This window comes from Giraffa tippelskirchi, chromosome 9, assembly GCF_054371585.1.
Source record: "Giraffa tippelskirchi isolate mGirTip1 chromosome 9, T2T-mGirTip1v1.2.pri, whole genome shotgun sequence".
Taxonomy (NCBI): Eukaryota; Metazoa; Chordata; class Mammalia; order Artiodactyla; family Giraffidae; genus Giraffa; species Giraffa tippelskirchi.
In genome coordinates, this window is record NC_137283.1 from 61271983 (window position 1) to 61292727 (window position 20745).

Below are 20745 nucleotides of genomic sequence, written 5' to 3' on the forward strand. Positions count from 1 at the left end.
ATTTCTCTTCTGCCTGAGACATCACACAACAGTAATGCCCACCTGGAGATTAGTTGCCAAAAGGGCCTCGTTTTGCAGATGACATCTTGAAATCACCTGCACTGCCGTTTCTGATACACAAAGGCTGCCCTAAAGGAAATAAAGAACAAGTCCCAAGTCTAGTCTTAAAATATGTGGGCTGTCTAATGAAACCACCTTTTCTATGATTTCATTGATAGGCATTAACTGGAGACATCCAGAATATGGGAAGACACTGAGATATGAGAGAATTAAAGGTTGTCAGGGGCAAGGGAGGAACAGGGAGTGCTTGAGGTGAATACAGGATTTGCAGGGGGTGAGGGAGGGTTGGTTGTGGAGAATGAAAGAGTCCCAAACTAGAAAGTGGTGATGGTTGCAGAGGATTGTGAAGGTCCTTAATGCTCCAGAAGTGTACCACCTAACATCAATTTTATAGATTAAAAATGTAAGGAAAAAATACACAAATCTGTGACAAACAAAATAGAAATCAAGAAAATAAAATACAGAAAAACTGAATGAAAAGAAGCTCAGGGGAAGCGAATTCAATCTCCACTGGGTAGAAAGTGAGTTGATGGCATCCACGGGTGGCAGAGAGGGATGGAGGATGCAAAGCCAAACCCTCCCCTGGACACGGTGTTTCCAGAAATGGAAATTTGGAAAGGGCTCTGGGTCTCTGTCCAGAGCAGGGGTCCATTCTCCTTGCAGAGGTGGGTCAATCATCGTGGGCATCTGGGTCTTGGGCAGAAGCCAGGGCAGGCTCTCCCTTCAGAGGTGTTCTCTTATCCCCTGACTCAGGTTCTCCTGCCAAAATCCGAGCACGGGCAGGCAGAAGCGAACATGTAGGTGGAGGTGGAGGTTCTCCCCCGGGGATTGGAGCATTGGTGCCTGGGCCTGAGGGTCCTGCTTGCGCAGAGATCTGATCCTCCCAGTGTGCTGGCCAATACCCAGTTGGCCTGGTGTCTATGGGAAGGCATGTCTCAGGTCTCGATCTCCTCTCAGTGGATCCCTGAGTCCTGGACATGTAGCAACCACCTCTGTAGAGACAGGGCTGGGAAGTGGAGCCTGGTTGAACCTGGGGGCTGGTGCTGGAGCTGTGAGAGAAGAAAAGGTTACCCACAGGCCTGCCTTTGCCCTTTGCCTCTCTGGAGACAATTCTACCCTGAGCTGTGGAGACAATTCTCAGTGTAGGAAGTCACAATAGGATGTCGTCCTGCCTGCAGTCCACCAAGCAGAAGGGCTGAGGCCAGCTTTGCTCCAGGTCCAGCACCAGCTTTGGGGGACTCCTCCTGTGTAGCTCAGGACTCCTTCCCCACACACTCACATGCACCAGCACCTCCTCACCTCTGTGCTCACCGTGCTGGGCTCCTGGTCCTCCTGCTGCCTCAGAGGCAGAGGTTCTCAGTGCTCTGGGTCGGACCCGGGTGTGCTGAGCTCCGTGGCAGCCTGAGACTGGGCCGCCGGGTGTGTCTTGGGTGGTGAAGGGGCAGCAGGCCTTCCCTGCTTCCTCTTCATTCCCAGTTGGGCTGAACCCTCTGTGGGCTCGCTCACCTGGAGGCTGCACTAGGCCTCAAGGGCGGGGGGTGGTGCTCCGACCCCTCCCTCGGGGAGGTGGATGGGGTGTCCCTCTCATCGGCCATATCCATTGGGAAGTTCTGCAATGACAGTGACCATCAGCCAGCCCTGCTTGGAGTGTTCTGAGCTGGGCCTGGTCAGTATGGCTGTTGCTTCTGCCTACTCAAACTTTTGCTCCCAGAACGAACAGAGACGTGTGTCTGCTCAGATACCTACCCGGGAGAATGGAGACCCACCTGAGGGTGTGAGGTCAGCCTGGGCGGCTGCTGTTGCCTGCCCTGTCCTCATCCCACCCAGCCTGCTCTCCCCTGGGATGTGGATACAACCGGCCCACAGACTTCTGACCCCACATCCGCCTCGGTTTGCTTGAGGCAGACACACCCCAAGAAACCCCCATCCACACACACAGGCAAAGGACCGAGTGTTTCCGGGTGGCATGGGAGAGGTGGCCTGGCCCGGCCTGGGGCTCCCTGTGTTACCTTTCTGTTTCTCTGGGCAAAGGGCCAGAGGCCTTTCGGCGGGGGCCCTGAGCCAGCGTCCACAGGGTTCCCACACACTCTGCCTGTGAGCTCTCCTGAGGCCCCGGCCTCTGGGCAGGGGCAAACAGCAGAACATCTTGGCAGCAAGTGATCTGGCTGGGGCTCCTCTCCACTCTGGAGGCCTGGATACCTGTGTTCCGGGTTCTGTTGTTTTATGTTGCCAGGAAGTGACATCATTTCCTGGGGTTTGTGCTGAGGTCCCTTCCCCAAAGCTCCCCAAGAAATCTCTTGGTTTCTGACTGCTGAACCCCCCCCCCCCGAGGCCATGTGCAGGCACAGAGACGCCCACACAGCCCACCCTACATCCTTGGGTAGCCCTGGATGCAGCCAGGTCCTGAGCTCGGAGGACCCCTCTGCTCTCAGACCAGACCCCTTTTTCTCATAAGTGATGTGGCCCTGGACAAGCATATGCCCCTCAGGGTTTCCCCAGTCTCTCCATCTGCAGAGTGTGGATCACTCTCCCATCTGCCTCCTAGGTCTGTCGGCCTATGATCACCTCCGTGCCTTTCAACCTTGGGCTGATATGTCTCGGAGCTTGTGCACTGAGACTTCCAAAAGAAGAATTCAATATAGGGCTGACATACCACCGAATGGGGCAGAACATGGCCTGGATGGGTTCTGGACCTAGGAAAAGGCAGTTGTCTCGCCTTCCTGATATTTCAAGATCCCACCACCACCCCTCCACCCCACACTGTGGGAGATCTTGAGGTAAGATTCAGACCTCTCCCCTCCAATATAGAACAACTTTCGTCACCCTCCTGTTCCACTGAGATTCTGGCTCAAGCGTCCCACCTCAGTCTCTAGGGGAGATCAAGGCTTCCCCTATGATGCCTCCCAGGCTTCTCTCTTTTACTCTCATCCCCTTGGGTCATTTCCCCCCTTGCAGTGTGAATGGGCCTCTCATTGTTTCAAACCTTGAGATGGATTCATGCAAATTCTGTGAAATCTTATCATTTCCTCTCTCCTTTTTCAGTCTCTCTCTCTAGATGTGTCTGTTTCTTATCCTTTCTAAATTCAGTCTATGAATTTTTCCCTCTCTCTCTGTCTCTCTTGTGTATGCATGCCTATGAATATATGTATGCATGTCTATTGTTAGCCTAGGTTTAAGTTTTAGGTTTTAGTTTTCAGTGAGATAAAGGATTGGGATTGGAGTTGCTGTGAGGGGAAGGGATAGGGGTGATGCTCTTGTTTCTGGTTCACTGAGTGATGTGAGTTCTTAGTCTCTTTTTCATATGAACCCCTCCTCATAGACACCACTTGCAAATAGTCTCTCATATTCAGGTTGCTACCTTTTAATTTGTGAATGATTAGCTTTTTTTTGTTGCAAAGCTGTTCAATTGCATAGAAGCCCCTGGTGTTCTTTGGTTTCCTGTTTCCCTTACTTGAAGAGACCCATTTTTGCTTCCCACACCAAATGTTAAGGAGCCTAAGGCACATGCTTATTTCAAGGAGTTTCAAACCTCCCTTGTGGCTCATCCGCTAAAGAGTCCACCTGCAAGGCGGGAGACCTGGGTTCGATTCCCGGGTTGGGAAATCCCCTGGAGAAGGGAAAAGCTACCCGCTCCAGTATTCTGGCCTGGAGAATCCCATGGCGTGTATAGTCCATGGGGTTGCAAAAAGTCAGACAAAACTGAGCGACTTTCACTTTCACTCAGAACTTCTAGCTTTGGGTTGACGTGTTTCACTGATTTTGTGGTGCTATGAGAACAAAAGGCAATGTGATTCTTCAGAGGCAGCCATCCAGTTTTGCCATGGCCCTTTCTTGAAGAGGCCTTTGTGTTCCCATTTGCATATTCTCCCCTCCTTTGTAGTGGGTGAATTGAGCATAGAAGCTTGGGAGTATTTCTTGGACTCTCAACTCTGTTGTATGGATCTGGATGCGTGTGTATTTTTGTGTGCCCAACACCACACTGTCCAGATGATCCTAGTGTAGCAGTCTAGTTGGCTATCAGGCATCCTGGTAGACCCATATCAGGCCTTCTTTCATTAGACTGTACAGACAATATAGGCTCCTTTGTGTTTTCATACCCATTTTGGAGTTCCCTGGTTTAGTGCCCTGAGAACATTGCTTGGCAACTTGAGAGGAAGAGCACGGACCCTCTGGATTGCCTTTGGGGATGTGACATCATTTTACCAATAGGAATCCTTCCAACCCATGAGCTCAGCTTATTTTCCATCAGATCATGTGGATATCGTCTTCTTTCATCCATCTCTTGCAGTTTTCTGAGACCAGGTCCTTCCCTCCTGGGTTAGATGGACTCCTGGGTATTTCCTCCTAGTGTATGTCATTGTCAATGGGGTTGATACTTACCTTCTCATTCTAAGAGTTTGTGGTGAGCATTGGAAATGCAAACGATTCCCCCCCCCCTTCCTCTCTGTCCATCTCTCTGAGCCACCAGGTAGAAGAGGCGTAGTCAGGTTCACACGGGGCTCAGGGAGTGCAGCTAGACTGTGTTTCTCAGGCCCTCAGTGCTGGTCATCATTCGGTATACTCTCCATGAACCTTCCTCGGTCTGGTGTCCCTTCAGACCTCTCCCTAGTTTTAATAACGTTGCTTGTGTTCTTTGTCTCTTTGGAGACACATCCTTTATCAGCTGTGTGTTTGCAAGTATTTGTCTGCCAGTGTGTGACGTATCCTTTGCTTTTTTTCGTAAGGTCTTTACCAGAGTGGAGACCTTTGATTTTGCACAGTCCACAGTATTGCCTTTTTGTGCATTGCCTTTCTGTATTGTTTCTGAAGACTCCAAGCTCATGTCTAGCCTCTGCTCGATTTTCTGCTGGATTTGTGAGATGCTTGGCATTGAAAATATGTCTCAGAAAAATTTGAAACAAATTTGGTGTAAGGTGTCAAGTTTCCATCCTCATTCATGTCATCCCCTCTGGTTTTCAATTCATCGCTCCTGAACTCCTTTGGAGACCTTGTGGGAAGTTTGGTTGCCTTTCAGTTTGAATTTCTGCTCTTGAATAGATTCACCCAGTTCTGCCAGCAGGGACACGGTAAAGGGTGAGTGAGGGGCAGCCTGCCCTCCCAGCACTGACCACACTGTGTGGTGAGTGTTGCTCTCCCCTCTGGGAGCACCAGGCCACAGGCATCCCAGTGAGTAGCCAGCTCTGTTCGCAGCTGAAAGGAGTTAGTCTCTCAGGAGCCTCTGTGAGGTTGCCTTTGGGTCTCCCAGGGTGGGAGTTTACAGTGACAGGACCCATTGCACTGCACGTGAAGTGAGAGCCCATATGACATCCGCCACTGCTCCTAAAGAGATGCACCTGAGGCCCCTTGAAGGTCCTGCACAGAGAGCTCTTTAGTGGACATGCTGGAAACTCTGTTTCCTCGTGGGCTGCCCAGGGCAGGCTCTCACCAGTCCAGACACAGACCACGGTGATGACCGGCTCTGCTCTCTCCAAAGGGTTTTCATTGGTGTGTATCCTCATCTGAGCAGTCAGGCCATGTGTACTGCCTCTCCTTGCAACTTCTAGGCCAGGGCTCCTAGGCTAGAACTCTCAGGTCTAACTTGTAGAACTAGGCTACACTGGCCAAGTGCATTGCCTGTCCTCGCAACTTCACAGCTTTCTTCTCTTCTTTACTGCACATTGATTTTCAAGAGTGTGTTTGGGCCACAAGGATGTTGGGTCTTTCTCTAGCCTTATCTCATGAAGTTGAGACAACCTCATTGTTTCTGGTTGTTCCTGTCCTCTGTTTTTCCCATTCTCTTTCCTGGCTTCTTTTGGTGACTTTGTTTGTGCCTGAGGAAGAGCTCAGCATTTCTCTTCTGCCTGAGACATCACACAACCGTAATGCCCACCTGGAGATTAGTTGCCAAAAGGGCCTCATTTTGCAGATGACATCTTGAAATCACCTGCACTGCCGTTTCTGATACACAAAGGCTGCCCTAAAGGAAATAAAAAACAAGTCCCAAGTCTAGTCTTAAAATATGTGGGCTGTCTAATGAAACCACCTTTTCTATGATTTCATTGATAGGCATTAACTGGAGACATCCAGAATATGGGAAGACACTGAGATATGAGAGAATTAAAGGTTGTCAGGGGCAAGGGAGGAACAGGGAGTGCTTGAGGTGAATACAGGATTTGCAGGGGATGAGGGAGGGTTGGTTGTGGAGAATGAAAGAGTCCCAAACTAGAAAGTGGTGATGGTTGCAGAGGATTGTGAAGGTCCTTAATGCTCCAGAAGTGTACCACCTAACATCAATTTTATAGATTAAAAATGTAAGGAAAAAATACACAAATCTGTGACAAACAAAATAGAAATCAAGAAAATAAAATACAGAAAAACTGAATGAAAAGAAGCTCAGGGGAAGCGAATTCAATCTCCACTGGGTAGAAAGTGAGTTGATGGCATCCACGGGTGGCAGAGAGGGATGGAGGATGCAAAGCCAAACCCTCCCCTGGACACGGTGTTTCCAGAAATGGAAATTTGGAAAGGGCTCTGGGTCTCTGTCCAGAGCAGGGGTCCATTCTCCTTGCAGAGGTGGGTCAATCATCGTGGGCATCTGGGTCTTGGGCAGAAGCCAGGGCAGGCTCTCCCTTCAGAGGTGTTCTCTTATCCCCGGACTCAGGTTCTCCTGCCAAAATCCGAGCACGGGCAGGCAGAAGCGAACATGTAGGTGGAGGTGGAGGTTCTCCCCCGGGGATTGGAGCATTGGTGCCTGGGCCTGAGGGTCCTGCTTGCGCAGAGATCTGATCCTCCCAGTGTGCTGGCCAATGCCCAGTTGGCCTGGTGTCTATGGGAAGGCATGTCTCAGGTCTCGATCTCCTCTCAGTGGATCCCTGAGTCCTGGACATGTAGCAACCACCTCTGTAGAGACAGGGCTGGGAAGTGGAGCCTGGTTGAACCTGGGGGCTGGTGCTGGAGCTGTGAGAGAAGAAAAGGTTACCCACAGGCCTGCCTTTGCCCTTTGCCTCTCTGGAGACAATTCTACCCTGAGCTTTTGAGACAATTCTCAGTGTAGGAAGTCACAATAGGATGTCGTCCTGCCTGCTGTCCACCAAGCAGAAGGTCTGAGGCCAGCCTTTGCTCCAGGTCCAGCACCAGCTTCGGGGGACTCCTCCTGTGTAGCTCAGGACTCCTGCCCCACACACTCACATGCACCAGCACCTCCTCACCTCTGTGCTCACCGTGCTGGGCTCCTGGTCCTCCTGCTGCCTCAGAGGCAGAGGTTCTCAGTGCTCTGGGTCGGACCCGGGTGTGCTGAGCTCCGTGCAGCCTGAGACTGGGCCGCCGGGTGTGTCTTGGGTGGTGAAGGGGCAGCAGGCCTTCCCTGCTTCCTCTTCATTCCCAGTTGGGCTGAACCCTCTGTGGGCTCGCTCACCTGGAGGCTGCACTAGGCTTCAAGGGCGGGGGGTGGTGCTCCGACCCCTCCCTCGGGGAGGTGGATGGGGTGTCCCTCTCATCGGCCATATCCAGTGGGAAGCTCTGCAATGACAGTGACCATCAGCCAGCCCTGCTTGGAGTTTTCTGAGCTGGGCCTGCTCAGTATGGCTGTCGCTTCTGCCTACTCAAACTTTTGCTGCCAGTACCAACAGATACGTGTATCTGCTCAGATACCTACCCGGGAGAATGGAGACCCACCTGAGGGTGTGAGGTCAGCCTGGGCGGCTGGTGTTGCCTGCCCTGTCCTCATCCCACCCAGCCTGCTTTCCCCTGGGATGTGGATACAACCGGCCCACAGACTTCTGACCCCACATCCGCCTCGGTTTGCTTGAGGCAGACACACCCCAAGAAACCCCCATCCACACACACAGGCAAAGGACCGAGTGTTTCCGGGTGGCATGGGAGAGGTGGCCTGGCCCGGCCTGGGGCTCCCTGTGTTACCTTTCTGTTTCTCTGGGCAAAGGGCCAGAGGCCTCTCGGCGGGGGCCCTGAGCCAGCGTCCACAGGGTTCCCACACACTCTGCCTGTGAGGTCTCCTGAGGCCCCGGCCTCTGGGCAGGGGCAAACAGCAGAACATCTTGGCAGCAAGTGATCTGGCTGGGGCTCCTCTCCACTCTGGAGGCCTGGATACCTGTGTTCCGGGTTCTGTTGTTTTATGTTGCCAGGAAGTGACATCACTTCCTGGGGTTTGTGCTGAGGTCCCTTCCCCAAAGCTCCCCAAGAAATCTCTTGGTTTCTGACTGCTGAACCCCCCCGAGGCCATGTGCAGGCACAGAGACGCCCACACAGCCCACCCTACATCCTTGGGGAACCCTGGATGCAGCCAGGGCCTGAGCTCGGAGGACCCCGCTGCTCTCAGACCAGACCCCTTTTTCTCATAAGTGATGTGGTCCTGGACAAGCATATGCCCCTCAGGGTTTCCCCAGTCTCTCCATCTGCAGAGTCTGGATCACTCTCCCATCTGCCTCCTAGGTCTGTCGACCTATGATCACCTCCGTGCCGTTCAACCTTGGGCTGATATGTCTCGGAGCTTGTGCACTGAGACTTCCAAAAGAAGAATTCAATATAGGGCTGACATACCACCGAATGGGGCAGAACATGGCCTGGATGGGTTCTGGACCTAGGAAAAGGCAGTCGTCTCGCCTTCCTGATATTTCAAGATCCCCCCCAACCCCCCCCCACACTGTGGGAGATCTTGAGGTAAGATTCAGACCTCTCCCCTCCAATATAGAACAACCTTCGTCACCCTCCTGTTCCACTGAGATTCTGGCTCAAGTGTCCCACCTCAGTCTCTAGGGGAGATCAAGGCTTCCCCTATGATGCCTCCCAGGCTTCTCTCTTTTACTCTCATCCTCTTGGGTCATTTCCCCCCTTGCAGTGTGAATGGGCCTCTCATTGTTTCAAACCTTGAGATTGATTCATGCAAATTCTGTGAAATCTTATCATTTATTTCCTCTCTGCTTTTTCAGTCTCTCTCTCTAGATGTGTCTGTTTGTTATCCTTTCTAAATTCAGTCTATTAATTTTTCCCTCTCTCTCTGTCTCTCTTGTGTATGCATGCCTATGAATATATGTATGCATGTCTATTGTTAGCCTAGGTTTAAGTTTTAGGTTTTAGTTTTCAGTGAGATAAAGGATTGGGATTGGAGTTGCTTTGAGGGGAAGGGATAGGGGTGATGCTCTTGTTTCTGGTTCACTGAGTGATGTGAGTTCTTAGTCTCTTTTTCATATGAACCCCTCCTCATAGACACCACTTGCAAATAGTCTCTCATATTCAGTTTGCTACCTTTTAATTTGTGAATGCTTAGCTTTTTTTTGTTGCAAAGCTGTTCAATTGCATAGAAGCCCCTGATGTTCTTTGGTTTCCTGTTTCCCTTACTTGAAGAGACCCATTTTTGCTTCCCACACCAAATGTTAAGGAGCCTAAGGCACATGCTTATTTCAAGGAGTTTCAAACCTCCCTTGTGGCTCATCCGGTAAAGAGTCCACCTGCAAGGCGGGAGACCTGGGTTCCATTCCCGGGTTGGGAAATCCCCTGGAGAAGGGAAAAGCTACCCGCTCCAGTATTCTGGCCTGGAGAATCCCATGGCGTGTATAGTCCATGGGGTTGCAAAAAGTCAGACAAAACTGAGCGACTTTCACTTTCACTCAGAACTTCTAGCTTTGGGTTGACGTGTTTCACTGATTTTGTGGTGCTATGAGAACAAAAGGCAATGTGATTCTTCAGAGGCAGCCATCCAGTTTTGCCATGGCCCTTTCTTGAAGAGGCCTTTGTGTTCCGATTTGCATATTCTCCCCTCCTTTGTAGTGGGTGAATTGAGCATAGAAGCTTCGGTGTATTTCTTGGACTCTCAACTCTGTTGTATGGATCTGGATGCGTGTGTATGTTTGTGTGCCCAAGACCACACTGTCCAGATGATCCTAGTGTAGCAGTCTAGTTGGCTATCAGGCATCCTGATAGACCCATATCAGGCCTTCTTTCCTTAGACTGTACAGACAATATAGGCTCCTTTGTGTTTTCATACCCATTTTGGAGTTCCTTGGTTTAGTGCCCTGAGAACATTGCTTGGCAACTTGAGAGGAAGAGCACGGACCCTCTGGATTGCCTTCGGGGATGTGACATCATTTTACCAATAGGAATCCTTCCAATCCATGAGCTCAGCTTATTTTCCATCGGATCATGTGGATATCATCTTCTTTCATCCATCTCTTGCAGTTTTCTGAGACCAGGTCCTTCCCTCCTGGGTTAGATGGACTCCTGGGTATTTCCTCCTAGTGTATGTCATTGTCAATGGGGTTGAGACTTACCTTCTCATTCTAAGAGTTTGTGGTGAGCATTGGAAATGCAAACGATTTTCCCCCCTTCCTCTCTGTCCATCTCCCTGAGCCACCAGGTAGAACAGGCGTAGTCAGGGTCACACGGGGCTCAGGGAGTGCAGCTAGACTGTGTTTCTCAGGCCCTCAGTGCTGGGCATCATTCGGTATAGTCTCCATGAACCTTCCTTGGTCTGGTGTCCCTTCAGACCTCTCCCTAGTTTTAATAACCTTGCTTGTGTTCTTTGTCTCTTTGGAGACACATCCTTTATCAGCTGTGTGTTTGCAAGTATTTGTCTGCCAGTGTGTGACGTATCCTTTGCTTTTTTTCGTAAGGTCTTTACCAGAGTGGAGACCTTTGATTTTGCACAGTCCACAGTATTGCCTTTTTGTGCATTGCCTTTCTGTATTGTTTCTGAAGACTCCAAGCTCATGTCTAGCCTCTGCTCGATTTTCTGCTGGATTTGTGAGATGTTTGGCATGGAAAATATGTCTCAGAAAAATTTGAAACGAATTTGGTGTAAGGTGTCAAGTTTCCATCCTCATTCATGTCATCCCCTCTGGTTTTCAATTCATCGCTCCTGAACTCCTTTGGAGACCTTGTGGGAAGTTTGGTTGCCTTTCAGTTTGAATTTCTGCTCTTGAATAGATTCACCCAGTTCTGCCAGCAGGGACACGGTAAAGGGTGAGTGAGGGGCAGCCTGCCCTCCCAGCACTGACCACACTGTGTGGTGAGTGTTGCTCTCCCCTCTGGGAGCCCCAGGCCACAGGCATCCCAGTGAGTAGCCAGCTCTGTTCGCAGCTGAAAGGAGTTAGTCTCTCAGGAGCCTCTGTGAGGTTGCCTTTGGGTCTCCCAGGGTGGGAGTTTACAGTGACAGGACCCATTGCACTGCAAGTGAAGTGAGAGCCCATATGACATCCGCCACTGCTCCTAAAGAGATGCACCTGAGGCCCCTTGAAGGTCCTGCACAGAGAGCTCTTTAGTGGACATGCTGGAAACTCTGTTTCCTCGTGGGCTGCCCAGGGCAGGCTCTCACCAGTCCAGACACAGACCACGGTGATGACCGGCTCTGCTCTCTCCAAAGGGTTTTCATTGGTGTGTATCCTCATCTGAGCAGTCAGGCCATGTGTACTGCCTCTCCTTGCAACTTCTAGGCCAGGGCTCCTAGGCTAGCACTCTCAGGTCTAACTTGCAAAACTAGGCTACACCGGCCAAGTGCATTGCCTGTCCTCGCAACTTCACAGCTCTCTTCTCTTCTTTACTGCACATTGATTTTCAAGAGTGTGTTTGGGCCACAAGGATGTTGGGTCTTTCTCTAGCCTTATCTCATGAAGTTGAGACAACCTCATTGTTTCTGTTTGTTCCCGTGCTCTGTTTTTCCCATTCTTTTCCTGGCTTCTTTCGGTAACTTTGTTTGTGCCTAAGGAAGAGCTCAGCATTTCTCTTCTGCCTGAGACATCACACAGCAGTAATGCCCACCTGGAGATTAGTTGCCAAAAGGGCCTCGTTTTGCAGATGACATCTTGAAATCACCTGCACTGCCGTTTCTGATACACAAAGGCTGCCCTAAAGGAAATAAAGAACAAGTCCCAAGTCTAGTCTTAAAATATGTGGGCTGTCTAATGAAACCACCTTTTCTATGATTTCATTGATAGGCATAAACTGGAGACATCCAGAATATGGGAAGACACTGAGATATGAGAGAATTAAAGGTTGTCAGGGGCAAGGGAGGAACAGGGAGTGCTTGAGGTGAATACAGGATTTGCAGGGGGTGAGGGAGGGTTGGTTGGGGAGAATGACAGAGTCCCAAACTAGAAAGTGGTGATGGTTGCAGAGGATTGTGAAGGTCCTTAATGCTCCAGAAGTGTACCACCTAACATCAATTATATAGATTAAAAATGTAAGGAAAAAATACACAAATCTGTGACAAACAAAATAGAAATCAAGAAAATAAAATACAGAAAAACTGAATGAAAAGAAGCTCAGGGGAAGCGAATTCAATCTCCACTGGGTAGAAAGTGAGTTGATGGCATCCACGGGTGGCAGAGAGGGATGGAGGATGCAAAGCCAAACCCTCCCCTGGACACGGTGTTTCCAGAAATGGAAATTTGGAAAGGGCTCTGGGTTTCTGTCCAGAGCAGGGGTCCATTCTCCTTGCAGAGGTGGGTCAATCATCATGGGCATCTGGGTCTTGGGCAGAAGCCAGGGCAGGCTCTCCCTTCAGAGGTGTTCTCTTATCCCCTGACTCAGGTTCTCCTGCCAAAATCCGAGCACGGGCAGGCAGAAGCGAACATGTAGGTGGAGGTGGAGGTTCTCCCCCGGGGATTGGAGCATTGGTGCCTGGGCCTGAGGGTCCTGCTTGCGCAGAGATCTGATCCTCCCAGTGTGCTGGCCAATACCCAGTTGGCCTGGTGTCTATGGGAAGGCATGTCTCAGGTCTCGATCTCCTCTCAGTGGATCCCTGAGTCCTGGACATGTAGCAACCACCTCTGTAGAGACAGGGCTGGGAAGTGGAGCCTGGTTGAACCTGGGGGCTGGTGCTGGAGCTGTGAGAGAAGAAAAGCTTACCCACAGGCCTGCCTTTGCCCTTTGCCTCTCTGGAGACAATTCTACCCTGAGCTTTTGAGACAATTCTCAGTTTAGGAAGTCACAATAGGATGTCGTCCTGCCTGCAGTCCACCAAGCAGAAGGTCTGAGGCCAGCCTTTGCTCCAGGTCCAACACCAGCTTTGGGGGACTCCTCCTGTGTAGCTCAGGACTCCTTCCCCACACACTCACATGCACCAGCACCTCCTCACCTCTGTGCTCACCGTGCTGGGCTCCTGGTCCTCCTGCTGCCTCAGAGGCAGAGGTTCTCAGTGCTCTGGGTCGGACCCGGGTGTGCTGAGCTCCGTGGCAGCCTGAGACTGGGCCTCCGGGTGTGTCTTGGGTGGTGAAGGGGCAGCAGGCCTTCCCTGCTTCCTCTTCATTCCCAGTTGGGCTGAACCCTCTGTGGGCTCGCTCACCTGGAGGCTGCACTAGGCCTCAAGGGCGGGGGGTGGTGCTCCGACCCCTCCCTCGGGGAGGTGGATGGGGTGTCCCTCTCATCGGCCATATCCAGTGGGAAGCTCTGCAATGACAGTGACCATCAGCCAGCCCTGCTTGGAGTTTTCTGAGCTGGGCCTGGTCAGTATGGCTATTGCTTCTGCCTACTCAAACTTTTGCTCCCAGAACGAACAGAGACGTGTGTCTGCTCAGATAACTACCCGGGAGAATGGAGACCCACCTGAGGGTGTGAGGTCAGCCTGGGCGGCTGGTGTTGCCTGCCCTGTCCTCATCCCACCCAGCCTGCTTTCCCCTGGGATGTGGATACAACCGGCCCACAGACTTCTGAACCCACATCCGCCTCGGTTTGCTTGAGGCAGACACACCCCAAGAAACCCCCATCCACACACACAGGCAAAGGACCGAGTGTTTCCGGGTGGCATGGGAGAGGTGGCCGGGCCCGGCCTGGGGCTCCCTGTGTTACCTTTCTGTTTCTCTGGGCAAAGGGCCAGAGGCCTCTCGGCGGGGGCCCTGAGCCAGCGTCCAGAGGGTTCCCACACACTCTGCCTGTGAGGTCTCCTGAGGCCCCGGCCTCTGGGCAGGGGCAAACAGCAGAACATCTTGGCAGCAAGTGATCTGGCTGGGGCTCCTCTCCACTCTGGAGGCCTGGATACCTGTGTTCCGGGTTCTGTTGTTTTATGTTGCCAGGAAGTGACATCACTTCCTGGGGTTTGTGCTGAGGTCCCTTCCCCAAAGCTCCCCAAGAAATCTCTTGGTTTCTGACTGCTGAACCCCCCCGAGGCCATGTGCCGGCACAGAGACGCCCACACAGCCCACCCTACATCCTTGGGGAGCCCTGGATGCAGCCAGGGCCTGAGCTCGGAGGACCCCGCTGCTCTCAGACCAGACCACTTTTTCTCATAAGTCATGTGGCCCTGGACAAGCATATGCCCCTCAGGGTTTCCCCAGTCTCTCCATCTGCAGAGTCTGGATCACTCTCCCATCTGCCTCCTAGGTCTGTCGGCCTATGATCACCTCCGTGCCGTTCAACCTTGGGCTGATATGTCTCGGAGCTTGTGCACTGAGACTTCCAAAAGAAGAATTCAATATAGGGCTGACATACCACCGAATGGGGCAGAACATGGCCTGGATGGGTTCTGGACCTAGGAAAAGGCAGTCGTCTCGCCTTCCTGATATTTCAAGATCCCCCCCCAACCCCCCCACACTGTGGGAGATCTTGAGGTAAGATTCAGACCTCTCCCCTCCAATATAGAACAACCTTCGTCACCCTCCTGTTCCACTGAGATTCTGGCTCAAGTGTCCCACCTCAGTCTCTAGGGGAGATCAAGGCTTCCCCTATGATGCCTCCCAGGCTTCTCTCTTTTACTGTCATCCCCTTGGGTCATTTCCCCCCTTGCAGTGTGAATGGGCCTCTCATTGTTTCAAACCTTGAGATTGATTCATGCAAATTCTGTGAAATCTTATCATTTATTTCCTCTCTCCTTTTTCAGTCTCTCTCTCTAGATGTGTCCGTTTCTTATCCTTTCTAATTTCAGTCTATGAATTTTTCCCTCTCTCTCTGTCTCTCTTGTGTATGCATGCCTATGAATATATGTATGCATGTCTATTGTTAGCCTAGGTTTAAGTTTTAGGTTTTAGTTTTCAGTGAGATAAAGGATTGGGATTGGAGTTGCTGTGAGGGGAAGGGATAGGGGTGATGCTCTTGTTTCTGATTCACTGAGTGATGTGAGTTCTGAGTCTCTTTTTCATATGAACCCCTCCTCATAGACACCACTTGCAAATAGTCTCTCATATTCAGTTTGCTACCTTTTAATTTGTGAATGCTTAGCTTTTTTTTTGTTGCAAAGCTGTTCAATTGCATAGAAGCCCCTGATGTTCTTTGGTTTCCTGTTTCCCTTACTTGAAGAGACCCATTTTTGCTTCCCACACCACATGTTAAGGAGCCTAAGGCACATGCTTATTTCAAGGAGTTTCAAACCTCCCTTGTGGCTCATCCGCTAAAGAGTCCACCTGCAAGGCGGGAGACCTGGGTTCGATTCCCGGGTTGGGAAATCCCCTGGAGAAGGGAAAAGCTACCCGCTCCAGTATTCTGGCCTGGAGAATCCCATGGCGTGTATAGTCCATGGGGTTGCAAAAAGTCAGACAAAACTGAGCGACTTTCACTTTCACTCAGAACTTCTAGCTTTGGGTTGACGTGTTTCACTGATTTTGTGGTGCTATGAGAACAAAAGGCAATGTGATTCTTCAGAGGCAGCCATCCAGTTTTGCCATGGCCCTTTCTTGAAGAGGCCTTTGTGTTCCCATTTGCATATTCTCCCCTCCTTTGTAGTGGGTGAATTGAGCATAGAAGCTTCGGTGTATTTCTTGGACTCTCAACTCTGTTGTATGGATCTGGATGCGTGTGTATGTTTGTGTGCCCAACACCACACTGTCCAGATGATCCTAGTGTAGCAGTCTAGTTGGCTATCAGGCATCCTGGTAGACCCATATCAGGCCTTCTTTCCTTAGACTGTACAGACAATATAGGCTCCTTTGTGTTTTCATACCCATTTTGGAGTTCCTTGGTTTAGTGCCCTGAGAACATTGCTTGGCAACTTGAGAGGAAGAGCACGGACCCTCTGGATTGCCTTCGGGGATGTGACATCATTTTACCAATAGGAATCCTTCCAATCCATGAGCTCAGCTTATTTTCCATCGGATCATGTGGATATCATCTTCTTTCATCCATCTCTTGCAGTTTTCTGAGACCAGGTCCTTCCCTCCTGGGTTAGATGGACTCCTGGGTATTTCCTCCTAGTGTATGTCATTGTCAATGGGGTTGAGACTTACCTTCTCATTCTAAGAGTTTGTGGTGAGCATTGGAAATGCAAACGATTTTCCCCCCTTCCTCTCTGTCCATCTCCCTGAGCCACCAGGTAGAACAGGCGTAGTCAGGGTCACACGGGGCTCAGGGAGTGCAGCTAGACTGTGTTTCTCAGGCCCTCAGTGCTGGGCATCATTCGGTATAGTCTCCATGAACCTTCCTTGGTCTGGTGTCCCTTCAGACCTCTCCCTAGTTTTAATAACCTTGCTTGTGTTCTTTGTCTCTTTGGAGACACATCCTTTATCAGCTGTGTGTTTGCAAGTATTTGTCTGCCAGTGTGTGACGTATCCTTTGCTTTTTTTCGTAAGGTCTTTACCAGAGTGGAGACCTTTGATTTTGCACAGTCCACAGTATTGCCTTTTTGTGCATTGCCTTTCTGTATTGTTTCTGAAGACTCCAAGCTCATGTCTAGCCTCTGCTCGATTTTCTGCTGGATTTGTGAGATGTTTGGCATGGAAAATATGTCTCAGAAAAATTTGAAACGAATTTGGTGTAAGGTGTCAAGTTTCCATCCTCATTCATGTCATCCCCTCTGGTTTTCAATTCATCGCTCCTGAACTCCTTTGGAGACCTTGTGGGAAGTTTGGTTGCCTTTCAGTTTGAATTTCTGCTCTTGAATAGATTCACCCAGTTCTGCCAGCAGGGACACGGTAAAGGGTGAGTGAGGGGCAGCCTGCCCTCCCAGCACTGACCACACTGTGTGGTGAGTGTTGCTCTCCCCTCTGGGAGCCCCAGGCCACAGGCATCCCAGTGAGTAGCCAGCTCTGTTCGCAGCTGAAAGGAGTTAGTCTCTCAGGAGCCTCTGTGAGGTTGCCTTTGGGTCTCCCAGGGTGGGAGTTTACAGTGACAGGACCCATTGCACTGCAAGTGAAGTGAGAGCCCATATGACATCCGCCACTGCTCCTAAAGAGATGCACCTGAGGCCCCTTGAAGGTCCTGCACAGAGAGCTCTTTAGTGGACATGCTGGAAACTCTGTTTCCTCGTGGGCTGCCCAGGGCAGGCTCTCACCAGTCCAGACACAGACCACGGTGATGACCGGCTCTGCTCTCTCCAAAGGGTTTTCATTGGTGTGTATCCTCATCTGAGCAGTCAGGCCATGTGTACTGCCTCTCCTTGCAACTTCTAGGCCAGGGCTCCTAGGCTAGCACTCTCAGGTCTAACTTGTAGAACTAGGCTACACCGGCCAAGTGCATTGCCTGTCCTCGCAACTTCACAGCTCTCTTCTCTTCTTTACTGCACATTGATTTTCAAGAGTGTGTTTGGGCCACAAGGATGTTGGGTCTTTCTCTAGCCTTATCTCATGAAGTTGAGACAACCTCATTGTTTCTGGTTGTTCCCGTGCTCTGTTTTTCCCATTCTTTTCCTGGCTTCTTTCGGTAACTTTGTTTGTGCCTAAGGAAGAGCTCAGCATTTCTCTTCTGCCTGAGACATCACACAACAGTAATGCCCACCTGGAGATTAGTTGCCAAAAGGGCCTCGTTTTGCAGATGACATCTTGAAATCACCTGCACTGCCGTTTCTGATACACAAAGGCTGCCCTAAAGGAAATAAAGAACAAGTCCCAAGTCTAGTCTTAAAATATGTGGGCTGTCTAATGAAACCACCTTTTCTATGATTTCATTGATAGGCATTAACTGGAGACATCCAGAATATGGGAAGACACTGAGATATGAGAGAATTAAAGGTTGTCAGGGGCAAGGGAGGAACAGGGAGTGCTTGAGGTGAATACAGGATTTGCAGGGGGTGAGGGAGGGTTGGTTGTGGAGAATGAAAGAGTCCCAAACTAGAAAGTGGTGATGGTTGCAGAGGATTGTGAAGGTCCTTAATGCTCCAGAAGTGTACCACCTAACATCAATTTTATAGATTAAAAATGTAAGGAAAAAATACACAAATCTGTGACAAACAAAATAGAAATCAAGAAAATAAAATACAGAAAAACTGAATGAAAAGAAGCTCAGGGGAAGCGAATTCAATCTCCACTGGGTAGAAAGTGAGTTGATGGCATCCACGGGTGGCAGAGAGGGATGGAGGATGCAAAGCCAAACCCTCCCCTGGACACGGTGTTTCCAGAAATGGAAATTTGGAAAGGGCTCTGGGTCTCTGTCCAGAGCAGGGGTCCATTCTCCTTGCAGAGGTGGGTCAATCATCGTGGGCATCTGGGTCTTGGGCAGAAGCCAGGGCAGGCTCTCCCTTCAGAGGTGTTCTCTTATCCCCGGACTCAGGTTCTCCTGCCAAAATCCGAGCACGGGCAGGCAGAAGCGAACATGTAGGTGGAGGTGGAGGTGGAGGTTCTCCCCCGGGGATTGGAGCATTGGTGCCTGGGCCTGAGGGTCCTGCTTGCACAGAGATCTGATCCTCCCAGTGTGCTGGCCAATACCCAGTTGGCCTGGTGTCTATGGGAAGGCATGTCTCAGGTCTCGATCTCCTCTCAGTGGATCCCTGAGTCCTGGACATGTAGCAACCACCTCTGTAGAGACAGGGCTGGGAAGTGGAGCCTGGTTGAACCTGGGGGCTGGTGCTGGAGCTGTGAGAGAAGAAAAGGTTACCCACAGGCCTGCCTTTGCCCTTTGCCTCTCTGGAGACAATTCTACCCTGAGCTTTTGAGACAATTCTCAGTTTAGGAAGTCACAATAGGATGTCGTCCTGCCTGCAGTCCACCAAGCAGAAGGTCTGAGGCCAGCCTTTGCTCCAGGTCCAGCACCAGCTTTGGGGGACTCCTCCTGTGTAGCTCAGGACTTCTTCCCCACACACTCACATGCACCAGCACCTCCTCACCTCTGTGCTCACCGTGCTGGGCTCCTGGTCCTCCTGCTGCCTCAGAGGCAGAGGTTCTCAGTGCTCTGGGTCGGACCCGGGTGTGCTGAGCTCCGTGGCAGCCTGCGACTGGGCCGCCGGGTGTGTCTTGGGTGGTGAAGGGGCAGCAGGCCTTCCCTGCTTCCTCTTCATTCCCAGTTGGGCTGAACCCTCTGTGGGCTCGCTCACCTGGAGGCGGCACTAGGCCTCAAGGGCGGGGGGTGGTGCTCCGACCCCTCCCTCGGGGAGGTGGATGGGGTGTCCCTCTCATCGGCCATATCCAGTGGGAAGCTCTGCAATGACAGTGACCATCAGCCAGCCCTGCTTGGAGTTTTCTGAGCTGGGCCTGCTCAGTATGGCTGTTGCTTCTGCCTACTCAAACTTTTGCTGCCAGTACCAACAGAGACGTGTATCTGCTCAGATACCTACCCGGGAGAATGGAGACCCACCTGAGGGTGTGAGGTCAGCCTGGGCGGCTGGTGTTGCCTGCCCTGTCCTCATCCCACCCAGCCTGCTTTCCCCTGGGATGTGGATACAACCGGCCCACAGACTTCTGACCCCACATCCGCCTCGGTTTGCTTGAGGCAGACACACCCCAAGAAACCCCCATCCACACACACAGGCAAAGGACCGAGTGTTTCCGGGTGGCATGGGAGAGGTGGCCTGGCCCGGCCTGGGGCTCCCTGTGTTACCTTTCTGTTTCTCTGGGCAAAGGGCCAGAGGCCTCTCGGCGGGGGCCCTGAGCCAGCGTCCAGAGGGTTCCCACACACTCTGCCTGTGAGCTCTCCTGAGGCCCCGGCCTCTGGGCAGGGGCAAACAGCAGAACATCTTGGCAGCAAGTGATCTGGCTGGGGCTCCTCTCCACTCTGGAGGCCTGGATACCTGTGTTCCGGGTTCTGTTGTTTTATGTTGCCAGGAAGTGACATCACTTCCTGGGGTTTGTGCTGAGGTCCCTTCCCCAAAGCTCCCCAAGAAATCTCTTGGTTTCTGACTGCTGAACCCCCCCGAGGCCATGTGCAGGCACAGAGACGCCCACACAGCCCACCCTACATCCTTGGGGAACCCTGGATGCAGCCAGGGCCTGAGCTCGGAGGACCCCGCTGCTCTCAGACCAGACCCCTTTTTCTCATAAGTGATGTGGTCCTGGACAAGCATATGCCCCTCAGGGTTTCCCCAGTCTCTCCATCTGCAGAGTCTGGATCACTCTCCCATCTGCCTCCTAGGTCTGTCGGCCTATGATCACCTCCGTGCCGTTCAACCTTGGGCTGATATGTCTCGGAGCTTGTGCACTGAGACTTCCAAAAGAAGAATTCAATATAGGGCTGACATACCACCGAATGGGGCAGAACATGGCCTGGATGGGTTCTGGACCTAGGAAAAGGCAGTCGTCTCGCCTTCCTGATATTTCAAGATCCCCCCCAACACCCCCCCCCACACTGTGGGAGATCTTGAGGTAAGATTCAGACCTCTCCCCTCCAATATAGAACAACCTTCGTCACCCTCCTGTTCCACTGAGATTCTGGCTCAAGTGTCCCACCTCAGTCTCTAGGGGAGATCAAGGCTTCCCCTATGATGCCTCCCAGGCTTCTCTCTTTTACTGTCATCCCCTTGGGTCATTTCCCCCCTTGCAGTGTGAATGGGCCTCTCATTGTTTCAAACCTTGAGATTGATTCATGCAAATTCTGTGAAATCTTATCATTTATTTCCTCTCTCCT